The sequence below is a fragment of the Chiloscyllium plagiosum genome, unplaced genomic scaffold (assembly GCF_037043375.1).
Source record: "Chiloscyllium plagiosum isolate Xiang-an unplaced genomic scaffold, Cpla_swu_hap1 HiC_scaffold_27, whole genome shotgun sequence".
In the NCBI taxonomy this organism is placed as follows: Eukaryota; Metazoa; Chordata; class Chondrichthyes; order Orectolobiformes; family Hemiscylliidae; genus Chiloscyllium; species Chiloscyllium plagiosum.
In genome coordinates this window covers 63045378-63065201 of record NW_028270165.1, presented here as the reverse complement: position 1 = coordinate 63065201, position 19824 = coordinate 63045378, and the positions used below count along the sequence as shown (strand labels likewise).

The window sequence follows — 19824 nt, the reverse complement described above, 5'->3', positions numbered from 1 at the left end:
CCCGCCATCCACAGCGCCCCTTGTCCATTCTCTTTTCATCCCCAGCTTCTTGTCCATTCTCCCTCTATACTTCATACAGCCTGTCCATTCTCTCTCACGCAACCCTCTGCAACCCTGTCATTTCATTCCTCACCCTCTGCCTTCTGACCAGTCCTTCTGCACACCATCTGCCACATCTATTCTCTCTCCACCACACCTTCTGCCCCCATCTATTCTCTCACCACACTCTCTGTCCCATTTCTATTCTTCCAGGCCTCCACCATCTCCTCTCTATCCATTCTCTCTCTCTCCCTCCCTCCCCCCACCATCTGCCATCCCCGCCCATTCTCTCTCCCCTGTTGTGGGGAAAAACACTAGGCTCGGATTCAGAATTGAGGTTCAATGACAGAGTTTATTGCACGAGGAAATACCGGGGCTCCGGGGAGAGAAAGGCACCAACAGAACAGTGTTAGCTGCGAGACTTCTCTCGACCTGGAGCACACGTCAAGAAACTTTTATACATCTTGTGATACAATCGGTCAGGGATGAAATTATTGTCTTTGTAACATGATTTGTTTATGGTAATCCTTGTAGAATCGTTGATAGTTTCGGTACAGTCTTTGTCAGTTCAGGCGCAGCCTTTGTTAATTTCCGCACAGTCGTTGTCAGTTTCAGTGCAGACATTGTCCATTTCAATGTCTGCATGGAAATCCATTGTTGTAGTAATGGGCGCTAATTGCTCTTCCTGAGAAGGGGGATTCCTGCAGCCCTGGCTATTAGCATTTGGTATTGAGTCTGTATCAAGCTGTTAGCACTTCTATAATGGGTGTTGGCTGGACCCAGACAATTCGGCGGGCAGTGTTCATTACTCATGTGTATTCTCTCCCCCACCCGCCTTAAACTAATCACCTGGGTTGTGAGTCCATTGTGCTGGCATTCTGGTGGCCCCAGGCAGTATCTGTATCAGCTCTGCTGTTTCTCTCCGTATTGTCATCTGGCGGCCATCTTGTGTGTCAAGTTGGCTAACTGATGGCTCAGTGATCATCTTGTGTATCTGTGTGCCTAGTGTCACCCTGCCCTGTGCCATCTCCCACTTCTCCGCCACGCCCATTCTTTCTCCCCCGCCCAATCTCTCTATCAACCCCACTTATTCTCTCTCTCTCTGTTCCCCCCCCCCCACAGTTTCTCTCTGTCCCCCATCCATTCTGTCTCTTTTCTCCCCAGCCCCAACCACACCCTTCTTTTCTCATGCCTCGAACCAGCTTTGACCGCTGTATCAAGCCCTTCAAAGGACACACACACACAGAAAATGGATGGTGATGACTCTACCTGGGAGTCGGGAGGGGTTAGAAATGGAGAAAGTGAGGACTGCAGATGCTGGAGATCAGAGCTGAAAATGTGTTGCTGGAAAAGCACAGCAGGTCAGGCAGCATTTCAGGCTTTTGTCTGAAACGTCGATTTTCCTGCTCCCTTGGATGCTGCCTGACCTGCTGTGCATTTCCAGCACCACTCTGATCTTGACTGTAAGGGGTGAATGGCCTAATGAAGTTGTTCCAACTATCTAGAAATAGCGTCACAGAGCACAGAAACATACCCTTCGGTCTATGCCGACCAGATATCCTGAATTAATCTAGTGACTCATTTGCCAGTATTTGGCCCCTTATCCCTCCGAATCTGTCCTATTCATATCCCCATGCAGATGCATTTTAAATATTATCATACGTACTAGCCTCCACCAATTCCTCTGGCTGACACGCACCACCGTCTGTGCAAAAAGGTTACCCCTCAGAAACCTTTCCCCTCTCACCCTAAACCCATGCCCTCCAGTTCTGGACTCGCCCCCCAACGTGGTGAAAAGACATACAAAAGTTGAGCATCCAGACAGAATGCAAAAGCAATGAAGTGTCAAACCACAGCGAAAAAACAAATTGTGCCTCAACCCCTTTTTTACCCATTGGCATTTGGCCTCTTAAAATCTGACAGGAACACCAGCATGCCCAGTGAGCATACTGCGCATGTTATCCGGTGTCAGCAACGCAGTGCGCATGCCCACCGGTATCAGCAAAACTCTGGGCATGCTCATCGCGTTCCGCAAAAAAAGGCTCGCGATCTTCCTTTGATGGCCCAGTAGGCAACCCTGGAGGACCGGAAGGAGAATGGTCCTCCTGCCAATCAGAGCCACAGCATTGTCTGAATGCGGAAGTTGGACCATGAGTTTCTGAAGCTGCTACTCCTGCACCTCTCTTTCTGAATCAACATTGAGCTTCACCCAGACTGCAAATTCCTTCCTCTGTCTAAGATCTGTGAGTACAGTACTCTCTTTTCTCGCCCCCTTTTCTGTTTCGTTTTCATTCTGGGATTCAATTGTTGATTTGCAGGAACTGAAAGGAAAGGGAGTGAACCCAGGGAGGGGACAGACTCTGGAAACATGGTCGAGGTCTGTGTCTCAATTGGCAAAATAGACAGGCAGGAGGCTGGAACGACACAGCAAACCAATAAGCATCAGGAAGTGGAGAAGTTGTATTTTGGGTGTAACTCTTCTTCAGGACTGGGGATGGGTGCTGGGGCAGGGGACTAAAGTGGGGATAAGTGAAGACAGGGAGAGGTTACGGCCTGATGAGTCAATGGGTGAAAGAAATCAGGTTAATGAAAGGGAGAAGTGGAAATGAGGGGCACGGGGCTGAGAAGGGAGTCGGGGGATGGAAAGGGAGGTTATTTGAAATTGGAGAACTTGATGTTGAGTCCCACAGGCTGTCGGCTGCCCGGGCGGAAGATGGGGTGTTGTTCCCCCAATTTGCGGTTTCGTTCGTTGTGGCAATAGAGGAAGCCTAAGATGTTCTTGTCAGAAAGGGAGTGGGAAGGGGAATTAAAATGAGTGGTGATTGGGAGGTCTGGTCAGCCTCTGCAGACCCAGCTGTGATGCTCGCCAAACTGTTCCCCAAGTTTACACTGGGTCTTCCCAATGTAGATAAGACCACAATTTACAAACACGTACAAATGCAGTATCTCAATGTGAAGTTATAGCCATTGCTGTGAAAAAAAAAAGCAGAAAGGAGATGTATTGTTTAAATGGCGATATATTGGGATGTGGGGAAAGTGAGAACTGCAGATGCTGGAGATTAGAGTCAAAGTGTGGGGCTGGAAAAAGGCAGTAGGTCAGGCAGCATCCGAGGACCAGGAAAGTCGACATTTCGTTCCCGAGCACTTCATCAGGAATGATGTGTGGATGTGCAAAGGGGCCTCAGCATCCTTCTACACCAGTCACTGCCAGTTGTCAGACAGGTGCAGATGAAGAGCTTTTGCCTGAAATGTCGATTTTTCCTGTTCCTCAGATGCTGCCTGACTGGCTGTGCTTTTCCAGCATCACTCTAATCTCGACTCTGATTTCCAGCATCTTCAGTCCTCACTTTTGCCTGGACAGGTGCAGCAAGCAATCAGGGCCTGAAGAAGGGCCTGTGCCCGAAACGTCGAATCTCCTGTTCCCTGGATGCTGCCTGACCTGCTGTGCTGTTCCAGCAATAAAGTTTCAACAGCAAGCAATCAGCAAGGCAAGGGGTATATTAACAAGAGGAATTGCGTTCAGAAGTGGGGATGTCTTCCTGCGTTAGGGGGTCATTGAATATTATTCAAGGCTGAGTTCATCTGATTTTTGAACACCAAAGAAGTGGATGTTTCTGGGGGAAGGCAAGTAAATGATTTAACCCCAGTATAGAACAGTTACAGAGTCAGACACCAACAAAACCAGACCCTTTAGTCAAACTAGTCTAAGGCCGACTATATTCACAAACTAAACTAATTCCACCTACCTGTGATTGGCACATATTCCTCCGAACCTTTCCTATTCATATACTTATCCAAATGTCTTTTAAATGTTGTTACTCAACCTGCATCCACATTCATTCCACATACAAACCAATCTGTGTAAAAAGAAATGTGCCCCCCCCCCCCCCGCCTTTTTAAAATCCTTTCTCCTCGCACCTTCAAATTCGCTGCCTAAACTTGAAACCCCCACCTTAGGGAAAGGATACCAGCGGTCACCTCATCTCTGCCCCTCGTGATTTTATAAACCTCTGTCAGGTCACCTCTAAACCTCCTGTGATCCAGTGAACAAGTCCCAAACTATTCATCTTGATGGTTGTGAATCTGCCGATAATCTGTTGAATGTTGGTGCAGGCTTGGAAGACCAAACAGCCTACTCCTGCTTCCAATGCACTCTGTGTGTGTCCAGGACAGCAAGAGAACATAAGGCATCGGAGCAGAAATTGGACCATTCAAGGTTTGCTCTGCCATTCAATCATGGCTGATAGGTTCCTCAGCCACATTCTCCCACTTCATCTCCGTAACCCTCCATCACCTTGAGACTCAAGAACGTCTCCATCTCAATCTTGAATGTCCTCGGTGACCTGGCCTGCACAGCCTTCTGTGGCAGTGAATTCCATAGATTCACTGCTGTCTGGCTGAAGAAGTTTCTCCTTATCTCCATGCTGAAAGGTCTTCCCTTTACTCTAAGGCTGTGCCCACTGGTTCTAATCCCTCCAACCAATGGAAACACCTTTCCAAATTCCACTCTGTCCAGGCTGTTCAGTATTCCTTGTTTCAATTAGGTCCCCACCCCCCTCTCCACCCTGAGTGTGGGTCTGTTAATCAGCATGAAGCAGACCCTTCAGGATGAGGTCCAGCAGGGATTAGGTTCAGCAAACTGAGAACGGAGAGAGGGTGTGTGGGGTGGAGATTTTCAACTTCAAAGGAATAAGAGAGGAAACAGAGTTCACTATGAATGAGAATTGATCAGGTGAGCTGATGGGCCAAGAAGTGGCAGTTTAGTTTAAGAGGTGTGTAGTTTGCATTTTGGTCAAGCAATCCAGGCAGGACTGACACCGTTAAGGGGAGTGTTGCAGAACAAAGAGACCTTGGAATGCAGGTTCATAGTTCCTTGAAAGTGGAGTCACCGGTAGACAGGATAGTGAAGGAGGCATTTGGTATGCTTTCTTTTATTGGTCAGAGCAGAGAGTACAGGAATTGGGAGGTCATGTTGCAGCTGTGTAAGTCCATATTTGGAAGACTGCATTCATTTCTGGTCTCCCTGTTATAGAAAAGATGTTGTGAAACTTTGAACGGGGTCGGAAAAGATTTTTAAGGCTCCTGTCAGAGTTGGAGGGTTCGAGCTACAGGGAGAGACTCAAATGGCTGGGGATATTTTCCCTAGAGCACTGGAGGCTGAAGGGTGACCTTATAGACGTTCGTAAGGGGCATGGATAGGGTGAATAACCAAGTTACTTTTGCCAAAGTAGAAAGGTCCAAACTAGAAAGTATATGTTTGAGGTGAGGAAGAATTTTAAAAGGCATTTGGATGGGTACATGAAAAGGAAGGGTTTTGAGGGAAATGAGCCACATGCAGGCAAATTGGATTAGGTTGATTTAGGATATCTGTTTGGCCGGACAAGTTGGACCAAATGGGCTGTTTCCGTGCTGTATGACTCTAATCTTTGGTGAAAGCAGAAGTGTGATTGTGAAGGCTGGAGTTTCAGAGCAGCTTTCAAAGATGTTTTGCCCTTAATGGGAACAGAAGAAGTTACAATGAAATCTTGCATTTGTGAGACAGCAACTGAATGAGTTGCATCCAGGTTTTTGGTGGAAAGTGGGAATTCATTGCACTGTGGGGATGAAGCTCTACCTATTGAGTAATTTCTGCTGGTGAATGAAACCAGGCCTCAAGATTAGGAGGAGTAAATTTAGGACAGAGATGAGGAGGAACTGCTTTTCCTGGAGAGTAGTGAATCTATGGAATTCTCTGCCCAAAGAAGCAGTAGAGGCAGCTTCATTAAGAATATTCAAGACACAGTTGGATGGGTTTTTGCAATGGTAGGGGAATTAAGGGTAGTTGGGATAATGCAGGGAGGAGGAGCTGAGTCTATGGATAGATCAGCAATGATCTTAATGAATGGCGGAGCGGCTGGATGGGCCAAATGGCCTACTCCTGCTTCTATTACCCCGAAACTATAACCCTGCATTTCCCATGGCTAACCCACCTAACATGCACGTCCCTGGACATTATGGCCAATCCAAATCAAGGCCAGTGAGTAATGTAGTGATGTGGAAAATGAACATCAGAGAACAATTGAAAGGGACAAGGAGAGTAAATATACCAGCAATCAAAACTAGATTCTAAAGATCACAAAAATTGAAACTAAAAATGGTGTGTCTAAATGTGTGCTGCATTGTAACAAAAGTGAATGAATTGACTACATACATTGAAGTGAATAATTGCGATCTGACACTTCTACAGAGACATGGCTTCAGGATGACAAGGATTGGATCCTGAATATTGAGGGTGTCCTCAAATGGGAAGTTAGGTAAAGGTGGAGGGTTGGCACTGCTAATCAAAGCACTGATCACAGGGTAGTCTGGTGTCAGCTCAGATTTCAGGTCCTGATTTCTCTGTCCTCTGTTGATCTCCCTGTTCCCTTCTACACCTTCTGGAACAATAAAACATTCAGTCAATCAAGCCCCAACCCACAATCTCCCAGCCTGTCAACATCCAGGCAAGTGTAGTCACAGCAGGGAATCACACAAGGAAAATGAAATCAAATTTGAAATAAATAGGTGCTTGTGTTTAATGTTTGTTCATTAGCAAGTAAACCAGAAATAGAGCTCTCCCAGGATTCTTATACTGCCCTATTTGAGGAATTCTCTTCCCCCTTATATCTAACTATTAGTACCCAGCTATGATTTACAACAATACTTACACCAACAGAAGTAAGGCATCTGTTCTCAAATAGGTAGAGACATACAGGATGGAAATAGACATTTTTCTCTCTCCTGACCGCACCGCACCGCACTACACTTCACTTGCAGAGCTGGTCTAAAATGTCACTTTTTGTTATAAAACTTTAAGTTCTCTTGAGAAGGTGCCTTACAGGTATTTCTGGGATTTGCATGTTAATGATGCCTGCAACCCAATGGAAAAGATGAAAGACTGAACAATCCAGGTTTGTTCAACATGTCATTTCAATGACATGGACTCTGTCATGTTTTTCCATAAATTCTATGTCTTATGACCTTATTCTTGACAACCACCTAATGAAGGAGCAGCGCTCCAAATGCTAGTGCTTCCAAACAAACCTGTTAGTCTCCAACCTGGTGTTGTGTGATTTTTAACTTTATCCATTTTAGGGGGGGATTTGCAATACAAAATTATCCATGGTGTGTAGGGATGTGCAGGTTAGGGTGGATTAGCAGTTCTAAATTACCCATAGTGCCCAGGGATGTGCAGGTTAGGTGCATAAGTCAGGAGCGTTAGTATTGTTAGAAACAAGTTTAATAAAATTTAGACGAGACCACCAAAACTGGAAACAAGACAATTTATTCTACGATCTTGCAAGAAAGGGCATCAAATGCAGAAGCAAATGAGCAAATTAGAACTTAGGTTAGTGTACAGTTGAGCTGAGTGAGGGCATCTCTCCAGACTTCTAATTACCCAATCTCTCTTACTGTACCAGACCACTGAGGAGAAAGTGAGGTCTGCAGATGCTGGAGATCACAGCTGAAAATGTGTTGCTGGAAAAGCGCAGCAGGTCAGGCAGCATCCAGGGAACAGGAGAATCGACGTTTAGGGCATAAGCCCTTCCAGACCACTACCCAGCTGCACTCCACCCTTATTACTTGCCCCTTCCCCAGGTTGGCAACCTTCCTTTCTGTAAATGCTGACACATACATTTATTTTGTCAAGATCTGGTTTCACATTTTGTATCAATTCTGCTGGTACATTCCATCCTCGGACATTTCATTAACTTGTATCGTTTTGTATAGCTCAAACATTTCGGTTATCTCAGCTTTTTGCTGAAAGCATAACTTTACAAAAAGAACTTTTTGTTATAGTAATTACACACCAAAGTTAGCATTTAATTAACCACAATTATACACTAAATTCACTAAAGTCCCTAAATACCTGCAGGATTAATAGTTCTCTTGCTGTACCCCTTTTCTGTATGTTTTTTCTATATCTGCAAAAACGTACTTTACCCATTTCTAACAATTCCCCCATTTCTTTTCTTAACCATTTGTTGTTTTTGCAATCTTATGTTCCGCCCTCTTTTCACCCTATGGTGTCGAGGTTCACAATCTAGTCATTTCTGTCCTTCTAAGTTTGTACCATTATTGGTTGTTGTCCTCCCAAAGACATTACCAGCTTAGTCATTATCCATTTTAACACATTAAACCCTATCAGTAAACCTACAATTATTAGTAGCACATAAATGCCTAAATTCACTAACCGTTTTCCCACCCGGTCAATCTCCAGTTACCCCATCCCCATCCTTCATCTTTTCGGAGTTCATCTTCAATTTGTCTTATATTGCTTATCTTTTTCTTTACTATTTCTGCCTTATCTTCCACTATGGAAGAGATGTCTGGGATGAAGGTGCAGCATTCTTTACCAATCAGAGCACAGGTTCCCCCTTTTTCGGCCAAAAGATAGTCTAAAGCCATTCGATTCTGTAAAGCTGTCAGTCTTGTGGCAATCATTTCAGTGATTATGGCCGATATTTGGGATTGAGTTTCTCCCATCGCGTCGGTGGTATCATTAATTAAATTTTCAAGGGCAGCTGCTATTTCTGTATTTTCACCCCTGCCCTTGTAGTGCCGTAGTTTGGGAGTAGTGTCCACAGTAGACGGTCTCCTTCTGAGACCTCTCTGGTCTTGCGTCTTATCCCCCCTTCCTTTCTCAGGTTGGGCTCAAGCTTTTCTATTCGGAGGTGAGGGACTACATAAGCGAGGTAACAGCAGCCACTCCAACCTTTCTGGTTTTGGGGAAGTGTTTCGTCAACTTCATAACATGACACATTTGATCACACGAACATATTTTTCCCCGGGATGGATAGGCCTTCAGACCGCATACCCAATATGTTCCGTTTAATATTTGGGGAGTGGTCATGGCAGTGGCTTGACTGATGTGGACACAAGATGATTTTCCTAGTTGGAAAGGTGCAGCATCATTCTGATTACAGAAACAGGTGGTGTTTACTGCTCCTTTCGGTGGGGAAATTCTAAGACTATCAATAGCGCCCTGATGCTTTGGAGCTGGCCTTGGGAGCCATCCCGCAAAGCTATATTTGCTTCTTTCAAACCTCCACTTTGTATTATTTGAACCCACATCAAATTATTGTACATCGTACACGTTTTTTAGTGAGCAATATTACTGAGGGGGGATTCCAGATTCGCCATGGTGTGGGACCTCTGCACAGACCCAACAGTCGGCAAGTCCCTCTTGTTTAGCATAATTCTGGCACAGCGTAGTGAAGTGATTTTTCGCATTTCCTTGAATAGTTAGTACTACTAACGTTACAATACTATACCAGTATCTACCCATCTCTGAACTCTGCCTACTGTCCTGTCTTAACATTTTAGGTGTCACACAGCCCTTACAATCAATAACAATATGTATATCAGCAAACGTTAAAAGAGTCTTTTGTCTCCGTTCATTCTTTCTTTCTTAACTTTCAGAGGGTTGTCTGTAGGATGAGCGTGCCACTCCGCCTTTGGGGCATTCACAGGACCTTTAACGCGAGTGTGATGACTCCACCCTTTCTCAGCAGTCCGAATAGCAGTTTCACTAGTCAGGAGAGTTAGGAATGGTCCCTCCCAGCACGGGTGCAGTTTGGTATCTTTCCAGGTCTTGATCAGGAGGAGAAAGTGAGGTCTGCAGATGCTGGAGATCAAAGTTGAAACTTTATTGCTGGAACAGCACAGCAGGTCAGGCAGCATCCAGGGAACAGGAGATTCGACGTTTCGGGCACAGGCCCTTCTTCAGGAATGAGCAGAGAAATGCTCTGCTCATTCCTGAAGAAGGGCCTGTGCCCGAAACGTCGAATCTCCTGTTCCCTGGATGCTGCCTGACCTGCTGTGCTGTTCCAGCAATAAGGTCTTGATCAGGACCCAATTACCTGGTTGTATTCGATGTACTGCAAACTTGAATGGCAGTGTCTGTACCAACAGGCCTTTATTCCTAAGAATAGACAAAGAAGAGCCGAGCGCCACAGTATAGTTCTTTAAAAACTTATCATTGAACTCTGACCAGCCGTTAGGCAGTCTTTCAGCCTCGATAATGCTTCCCTCTATCCCGTCTACTACAGTATATTCATTGTGCTTTTTACCCTCAATCAGCCGGGAGGACCCATCGATAAACAACCGAGCTCCCGCATGCAACGGTACGTCTCTTAAGTTCATTCGCACTTTAGTCTGATATTCAGTAATATCAAGACAGTCATGTTCTGGATTTCCAGGGGCTACCCCCCTCTCTCCGCCACAGAAATGCAGCTGGATTCAAGCAACTGTCTGTGACTAACACAAGGTCATTCTGTTCTATTAAGATTGTCTCATATTTCAAGATCCTAGAGTCTGTGAACCATTGTCCTGCATTCTGATTTAAGAATTCTTTGCCTTTTACTCCAGAAACCTTGAGACCTTTGTTAGTTAATTTAACACCGCTAGGTCTAAAGCTTAGGGATGATCGTGCTGCTCCCGTATCCACTAAAAGCACTGTTTCCTCTCCTTCAGGTCCCACTTTTAAATTTATCAAGGGTTCCCGGTGGGTCACAGGAGGAGGGAACCCCTGACTCCCCTAATCTTCATCAAAAATCATCAATGATACCGCTTCTCTTTGTCGTCCTAACCTTGGACATTGTCTATCGTAATTTCTTCAACTGCTGCAACCATTATTTTAGCTTTTTGTTTTTGTTTTTGTTTCTCCTCTTCCCTTTTCACATACACTTTCTGTGCCTCATATAACAGATCATCTATCTGTTTTTCACTCCAGCCTTCTAATTTCTGTAATTTCTTTTCTATGTCCGGCCATGATTTAGTCACAAATTGGACCTTTAAAAGTCCCTGTGCTACCGGATCATCGGGATTCATTCCCGAATATTTTCTAGTGGCTTATTTTAATCTCTGTAAAAAGGATGACAGGGCTTCCTCCTTTTCCTGTCTTACTTGAAAAGCTTTAAAAAACTTCTGAGATTTAGGTGCTGCTTCTTTAATACCCAAAATGACCATTTCTCATAAGTCCCTCATTTTTCCTCTATCATGTTCATCCATACCCTTCCAATGGGGGTCTACATTGGGGAATTTGTTTTTGGCTGGTATCACTCCCTCACCCACCGGATCTCTCTTTTCCATTCCCTCAGAGCAGCTCTTCTAATCATGCCCCTTTCTTCTCCTGACCGTACCTGATGTGGGGTGCTGACTACTAAGGCTCCCCTAAAAGTAAGTTTCCGACTCTCCTCTACCAATAAGGCTATTGCTACCACTGCCTGCACACACACTGGCCAGTAATGTAGCTTTCCATTCTTTAATTAACAATGAATTAATGCAGTCATGTTTTAAATTAACCATGAATCAATAAGACAGGTCACTGAGAATGTATGAAGGAATCCTGCCAATTAATATTGATTCAGGCTAACACAATTGAATTATTATAAATATTAATTATTAATTATATATTTTTGCTCAAGCACATTCATTTATAAGAACCTCAACAGATTCAATAGCACCTTTTGCAGTTAATTAAATCCCCAATTTGGTGGCAATATCTCATCATGAACGCAAAACTGATTCTTCGTGCCTCTCATCACAAAACTGTTGCCATAATCCAATTAACTTTTGTTTTTGTTCCCACTCCCTTGGGCTTAAAATTTAAGGATGACCTTGCTGCCCCCGTCTCGACTAGGAAAACTACGTCCTCTTTGTAAGGTCCCACCTTTAAATTTATCAAGGGTTCCTGGTGGGTCCCCGGGGGCAGGAACTCCTGACACCCCTATTTTTCATCAAGGTTCATAAACGACACTGCCTTTACTTCCTTTTTCAGATCTGGACACTCTCTCTTAAAGTGACCTGTCTTTCCACAGTAATAACATCCCGCCTGTGGGGATTTCCACTTTGATCCTTGTTCCTGTCTACCAGACCCCTTAACATCTCCTCCCCAATCCTTTCTCCTCCCTTTTGGAACATCTCCTCACCCAATGTTTTGTTTAAACCTTGATTCTTTTAAAGAAATATTGCAATTTTTCTTGCTCCCTGTAATCTCAAATACAATTTATCAATTGATGCTTGCTTTTCTTTAAAGCCTGTTCCTAACTATACATTTTGGAATCTTACTTGTAAATATATATTTATATATTATAAATTCTTTTATTCAGTGTTTAATATTCAAAATGCAAAATGCACACAGTTCCCAACTCTGAAATCCACCACAATCACCCGGTTCCAGTCCCCTGATTCAAATCCAAAACTAGTCCTCCCAAGTAGTCCTGACCAGTCATTGCTCAATTACAATGCTATAGGTCGTGAAATAACCAGAGCTGCCTTAAAAGGATTTGTCTATTCAAGTTAAAACTTCAACTGTCCTCCATAAATCGCTTTTATGTAAGGATAAAAGAGGTTAGTTAGAAACTGATAGTAAGGCAGTCATGACCTGTAAAAAGAACATTTTATTTCATAATCTTGCAAAATCCTTAACCTTAAAAGAAATCATGTTAAAATTTCCATAATAGAAATCAGATTCAAAACAATCCCGGATCTCAAGCTCCAGGGAACATTCAATCACCAACAAACAAATGTGCATTCACACTGAATCACAAAGGGTTAAACTTTCTCCTAGCTGTACAGCTCTTTTCTCTCTCTCTCTCACACACACACACACAGACACCATGTCTCACAGATACTTTGAGTTTCCCGCAACGACTCCTCTAGCTTTTGAATATTTTTCTGGGCGTCTGCCATAAGTTAGTTACGAAGTGCCTCCTCAGTAGCCCTTCAGCTACTAGCCCTTCTGACACGAAGCATGATCTGATTCCTCCTGACTATAAGGCTGTTTTTCATTGACATTTTATCATTCGTATTTTATCCTTTCCTCGCGTCCAAGGATTGTACTTCCAATCTCTTAACATTTTTCCTAAAGGACTGTCCGTTGGGATGTGGTCCTCGAACGTCCCTCTCATGTCCCCTTCTACATCTAAATTGCTATTCTTATTTCCCATTTTAATACTCGGCCGTTTTCTTTATATAATTTAAATTAACCTCTCTGAAGTTCGGTGTTACCTTCTTCCACACCCACTTCAGGGTCCTAATCTCCGCGTGGGGGGTTTCCCTTCTTAATAACCGGTCTAAGGCTGGGTGATCGAGTCAGTTAGACACCTTACTTGTTAGATTAATCTAGCCAATTAAAGACCTTTATTCTCTATTTTTTTAAGTTGCCAATTCCCCCGTACTTCTCGTACGGAACTGACCACCAAGGTAATACTTAAAGGTCAATTTTCATACCTTGGTCTGTGCAGAAATGTTACTTGGTCGAATGCGCACCCCGTCCCGCGGCAATACCAGACAGCAAAATACGTTGTCAATCGAGGTCGCCCGAAATTTACCTTTACCCGGGTCTTATGTACACAAGAGTAACCTGACCGAACCACCACGTCTTAGTGCCCTTCGCAGTACGGCGAAACAGCAAGTAATGCTGCAAATCCTGGCCGCCCGCGAATGTGGGTCTTAAGTCCATAAGAGTTACCCGACCAACCCGCCGTGTCTTAGTGCGCCTCGCTCGTGGCAAAGACTGACAACAAAACAAAACCCTGTGCCTACCCCAGTCACCCAGATAATACTTATTTAAGACCTTTTTCTTACCCGGGTCTTGTGCACAAGAGTTACCCGACCGACCCCGCTGCGTCGCGTCTGCCCGTCCTGTCTCCAGGGTCTCCCAGTCCGGATCACGCTCGCTCAGAGCTGCCTCGGCAACAAGGGGAAACTAGAGATCGCCGAAATCAGCGAGGTGCACCTTTTCCGTTTCTCCAAGAATGCCGAGCGACCGGAGCTTGGGATCCCGGAACACGCCCCCAAATATTTTAGAAACAAGTTTAATAAAATTTAGACGAGACCACCAAAACTGGAAACAAGACAATTTGTTCTACGATCTTGCAAGAAAGGGCATCAAATGCAGAAGCAAATGAGCAAATTAGAACTCAGGTTAGTGTACAGTTATACCCTTTGAGCTGAGTGAGGGCATCTCTCCAGACTCCTAATTACCCAATCTCTCTTACTGTACCAGACCACTGCCCAGCTGCGCTCCACCCTTATTACTTCCCCCTTCCCCAGGTTGGCAACCTTCCTTTCTGTAAATGCTGACACATACATTTATTTTGTCAAGATCTGGTTTCATATTTTGTATCAATTCTGCTGGTACATTCCATCCTCGGACATTTCATTAACGTGTATCGTTTTGTGCAGCTCAAGCATTTCGGTTATCTCAGCTTTTTGCTGAAAGCATAATTTTACAAAAAGAATTTTTTGTTATAGTAATTACACACCAATGTTAGCATTTAATTAACCACAATAATACACTGAAAAGTCCCTAAATACCTGCAGGGTTAATAGTTCTCTTGCTGTACCCCTTTTCTGTATGCTTTTTCTACATCTGCAAAAACTACACTTTACCCCATTTCTAACAGTTTTGAGCAAAAAGGCTAGGGGAATGGTTGAGGGTGAGTTACCCTTTGGAGGGTCGGTGTGGACTCGTTGGGCCGAGTGGCCTGCTTCTACACTGGGGATTCTCTGAAGGGAAGGAATTTCTGCAAACTGTGCAAGCCAGCGCAGGCGGAGTGCGGGGTCCCGCTTCCGGCCGAGCCCCGCATCTCGTCCTGCCCCTTTCTCTTGCCCCGTCTCCCATACCATCCCCCACCCCCGGCCCATTGATGGCGTCACAATGCGCGGAAGTGGCCCTGTCAGTTTCAGGCTGAAACTCCCTCCCTCTGGAGGAACTGTTCATCCTGGGAAGGCGAGAGAAGGGAGGGGTGGAAATCTGTTCACTTGTAGCAGCTGGAGTGAATCCAGGGAGGGAGCAGATTCTGCAAACTCAGGTATGTGTCTTAATTACCTGGGCGAGGAGAGATGGAAGGATGGGATGGGGCTGTTTTCCCCAGAGTCTGAAGGGTGACATTACAGACGTTTTATAGAATGCTGAGGGGCATGGATAGGGTCAATACTCAAGGTCTTTTCCTTCGGATGGGGGAGTCCAGAACGAGAGGGTAATAGGTTTCCGGTAAGGCCGGGGTGGGGAGATGTAAAAGAGATCTTAGGGGAAACGTTTTTGATGGAGAGGGTGGTGCAGTTATGGAATGAGCTGCCAGACGAGGTGGTGGGGTCTGGTACAATTCCAGCAGTTAAAAGGCACGTGGATGGGTGTATGAATACGAAGGGTTCAGTGTATCGGGGCCAAGTGATGGCAAATGCGACTGGAGTCAGAGAGATGTACAGCACGGAAACAGATCCTTTGGTCCAACTCATTCTTGCCGAACAGATAGCCAACCCAATTTAGTCCCAGCTGCCAGCACCCGGCCCATATAGGGGCCAAGTGATGGCAAATGTGACTAGATTAATTTAGGATATCTGGTCAGCTCGGACAAGTTGGGCCAAAGGGTCTGTTTCCGTGCTGTATGACTCTAATTGTCTTTGGTGAAAGCAGAAGTGTGGTTGTGAAGACTGGACTTTCAGAGCAGCTTTCAAAGATGTTTTGCCCTGACTGGGAGCAGAAGAGTTTCACTGACGTATGTCGGTGTTAATGCCTTGATGTCTCAATTTGCTCCCACCTTCCTGGGGACGTTAACCATTTTGTTCCACAAATAGCTGCATTGCAGGTTACCCCATGAATTGACACACTTATGTTTGCTTCCCAGAATCAGACCTGCTCACTGTCAACTGTATCCCAGTGTTGTGGAGTTATCCAAAATGCAGAGAGATGGCAGTCTTGACGTTTTTGCTTTTCTGCCCCTTTAAGATTCTGAATCAGCACCTTCAGGGAATTAGTTAGAGCAGAGTGAGAACAGAGGGGAAGGGAGAGTGGGATGGTGCTTTCAATTTTGTGGAATAACAAAAGAAAAGAATATTCCACAGAAAGTAGAATTCCTTGTTCAGAATTTCTACCCTGCACTGACAGTGATAGCTTTTGTAATCTCTTTTTACAGAGTATTTGAAGATCTGAAGATGGAAGTTTCAAAATCAACAGATTAAGGCCCTATGCGCAAAACGTTGACTCTCCTGCTCCTCAGATGCTGCCTGACCTGCTGTGCTTTTCCAGCACCACACTTTCTGACTCTCCAGCGTCTGCAGTCCTCACTTTGACAGTCACTCAATCCATCGGGACCGCAACCGTTTTCAAGTATGATTCTGTGAGAAGGAGCAAAGCGTATTGGTTCCTGTTTGAGTACGTTTTCAGCATCAATGGGACTGGATGAGAGACCCTACCATTGCAGTGCACTGAGTGTGGAGCCTGAAGCAGTTATATGGCCTGGAAAGAGGAATTCACAGTGGGAAATAGGCTCTGCACACATTTGTGTGTGGCTGAAGCTCCGGCCATGGAGAAACCAGAAGAATCCCGCCCCGTGGAAGTGTGGCGACTGCAAAATAGGCTTCCGTTTCCCGTCTGCCCTGGAGACTCATCGGCGCAGCCACACTGGGGAGAGGCGATTCCCCTGCCCTGTCTGTTGGAAGGGCTTCAGCGATTCCACCAACCTCCACACCCACCAGTGGGTCCACATGGGGGAGAGGCCCCTCAGCTGCCACAAGTGTGGGAAGGCCTTTTCCCAGGCCTCCAACCTCCAGACCCACCAGCGAGTCCACACAGGGGAGAGGCCCTTCAGCTGCCCTGAATGTGGGAAGGCCTTCAGCAATTCCTCCCACCTGCGGAGCCACCAGTGGGTCCACACAGGGGAGAGGCCTTTCAGCTGCCCCGAGTGTGGGAAGACCTTCAGTAATTCCTCCCACTGCTGAGGCACCAGCGGGTCCACACTGGGGAGAGGCCCTTCAGCTGCCCTGAGTGCAGGAGGGCCTTCAGTAATTCCTCCACCCTGCTGAGGCACCAGCAGGTCCACACGGGAGGAAGGCCCTTCAGCTGCCCTGAGTGCGGGAAGGCCTTCACCAATTCTTCTAACCTGCTAAGCCACCAGCAGGTCCACACTGGGAAGAGGCTGTTCCCTTGCACAGAGTGTGGGAAGGCCTTCAGGTATTCTTCTCACTTGCTGACCCACTGGCGGGTCCACACCGGGGAGAGGCCCTTCAGCTGCCCCGAGTGTGGGAAGGCCTTCAGGCATTCCACTAACCTGCTGACCCACCGGCGGGTCCACACAGGGGAGAGGCCGTTTCCATGCCATGAGTGCGGGAAGGCCTTCAGCAATTCCTCTAACCTGCTGAGGCACCAGCGGGTCCACACGGGGGAGAGGCCCTTCAGCTGCCCCGAGTGCGGGAAGGCCTTCACCCGCTCCTCCTACCTGCGGAGCCACCAGCGAGTTCATGTGCCATCGCAGGGGGATTGAAGGAATGACAGCCAAGTGCCATTATCGACTGGACTATCAACCTGTTTCCGGGGACTCCCGGGTTCGATTTCCACTGCAGCAAATGGTGGAATTGGAATTTAGTCAGAAATCTGGAGTTCAGAATCTAACGGTGAAACCATTGTCGGTGGGGTGGGGGTGGAAGAAAACTCCCACCTGATTCACGCAGTTCTTTTTAAGGGAGAGGATTCACTCAGTCGTCCCAGCTGCATCCTCTACCTGATCTGGCCTACACGTGACTCCAGACCCACAGCAGTATGATTGACTCTGCACTGTCCATCCAACTTACTTGGATACAGGATACGGGTTGAAAATGCTGAGTGAGGCAATACTTTCTCCGGGTTAAGGGTGTACCAAGGATCCAATTACAAAGGGCAACTTGGTGGTGACCGATAATGAAGAAAGTGAGGGGTTGGAGGGAGTGTGTGCACTTTGACTGTGAGCTGTTTTTAAAACATTGCTACTTTTTCTATGCCTTTCTGTTGGGAGATTCTGAAGCTGTAACAAAGTTGGGTCGCAATAAAGATTACCTGAACTTCACGCCAAGTTCAGACTCTCATTGAGAGCTTTGAACTGCAACAGGTTTTTGTTTTAAAACTGCTCATTTCTTACAGATGAAAGTGAGAACTGCTGATGCTGGAGATCAGAGTCAAGATTAGAGTGGTGCTGGCAATGCACAGCAGGTCAGGCAGCATCCAAGGAGCAGGAAAATCTCCATTTTTCGGGCAATGTTGATTTTCCTGCTCCTCGGATGCTGCCTGACCTGTTGTGCTTATTTCTGACAGCCTCCTGTACTATGTTTCCAATGTTGTGTATCGGTTGCAACAGTGAATGAGTGGCCAGTATTGTTAGAAATTGTGAATTTTTCAGGAGTGCGGGAACTACATCATCCCATTGTCATTGTACAGTTTCCTGGCAGCACTGGGAGGTGTGGGCTGTGTCCACTGGAAATGATGTGGAGGTGCCGGTGTTGGACCGGTGGGGTGGATAAAGTTAAAAATCACACAACACCAGGTTATCTTCCTTCTGGTTTATTTGGAAGCACTGGCTTTTGGAGCGCTGCTCCTTCATCAGGTAGCTGTGGAGCAGAATCATAAGACACAGAATTTATAGCAAAAGCTGACGGTGTCATGCAACTGATAAGATATTGAACAAATCTAGATTGCGGATTAGTCTTTCATCTTTTACCATGGGTTGCAGGTTTCAGTTCATTAATATGTAAACCCCAGAACTACTTTTAATTCACCTTCTCGAGATGGTTTAAGGTTTTATAAAAATAGGTGACGTCTCAGCTCAGATACTGCATAAAAGGTGTGAGGTTCGAGTCTGTATCCCAATCTTGAATCAGATTGGTTCTATTAACCAAAGTAGGAATTTATAAAATATTGCATGCAGTTTGTGTGCTTTTTGATCAAAATTGAATATATCTGCAAATATAATTCTGCAAATGCAAATTCACCCCATAGACTTATGTGTGACTGTGTGTGCATGAGAGTGTGTGTGCGGGCATGCGAGTTTGAGAAGTGTGTGAGAGAGATGGAGTATAAGCCTGTGATATGGTGTGAGTGTTAGGGTGTGTGTGTGTCTGAGCCAGTGACAGACAAAGGCAAGGGGTTGCATTTTGCTAAAACAAGGAAGGGCAGGACTTGTACAGTTAATGGTAGGGCCCTGCATCGTGTTCTAGAACAGATTCATGGGGGGGCGGGGCAGCGTGGAGTGGTTCTGGTACATAAAGTTAAAAATCTCTCAATGACACGTTATCGTCCAACTGGTTTATCTGGAAGCACAAGCTTTCGGAGCACTGCTCCTTCATGGGGTGTTTGTGGAGCAGGATCATAAGACACAACCACCTGATGAAGGAGCAGCGCTCCAAAAGCTAATGCTTGCAAATGAGCCTGTTGCAGTATCACCTGGTGTGGTGTGAATTTTAACTTCGTACACCCCAGCCCAACACCGGCATCTCCAAACCGGGTACATAGTTCTTTGAAAGTTGCATCATTGGTAGACTGGGTTGTGAAAGAGGCGTTTAGCACACTTGCCTTCATTGTTCACACCGTTCAGTGCAGGAGTTGGGACATCACGTTGTGGTTGTACAGGACATTGGTGAGACCACGTGGAGAGGACTGAGTACAGTTCTGGTCGCCCTATCGACGACCACAAGTTGTCGGGTGACCTTATTTCGATTTATAAAGTCATGGGGCGTATCGGAAAGGTAAATGTCACAGGGGGAAAAAAATTATGCAGCTCCCCTTTTTTACTTCTCTTGGCATTTGGACACTTAAATTCTGTCAGTAACAGCCTCATCGCCAGAGAGCAGACTGCGCGTGCTCGCCGGCGTCAGGATGAAACTGCGCATGCCCCTCGCTGCACGCAAGTGCCTCGCGACTTTCTTTTGGTGGGCCAATCAGGAGTGGTGGAGGACCGGAAGGTGACTGGTCCTCCTGCCAATCAGAGCCTTCCTATTGTCTGAATGCAG

At 45.9% G+C, this 19824-nt stretch overlaps 1 protein-coding gene and 1 pseudogene across 1 annotated transcript in view; one reads left to right on the top strand and one right to left on the bottom strand.

The window, feature by feature from the left end:
* Window positions 1–19824, bottom strand: part of LOC122545940 (uncharacterized) — a 72107-nt gene that overhangs the window by 12935 nt on the left and 39348 nt on the right. The gene's annotated exons all lie outside the window — the stretch shown is intronic.
* LOC148144443 (uncharacterized) lies at window positions 16302–17531 on the top strand (annotated as a pseudogene).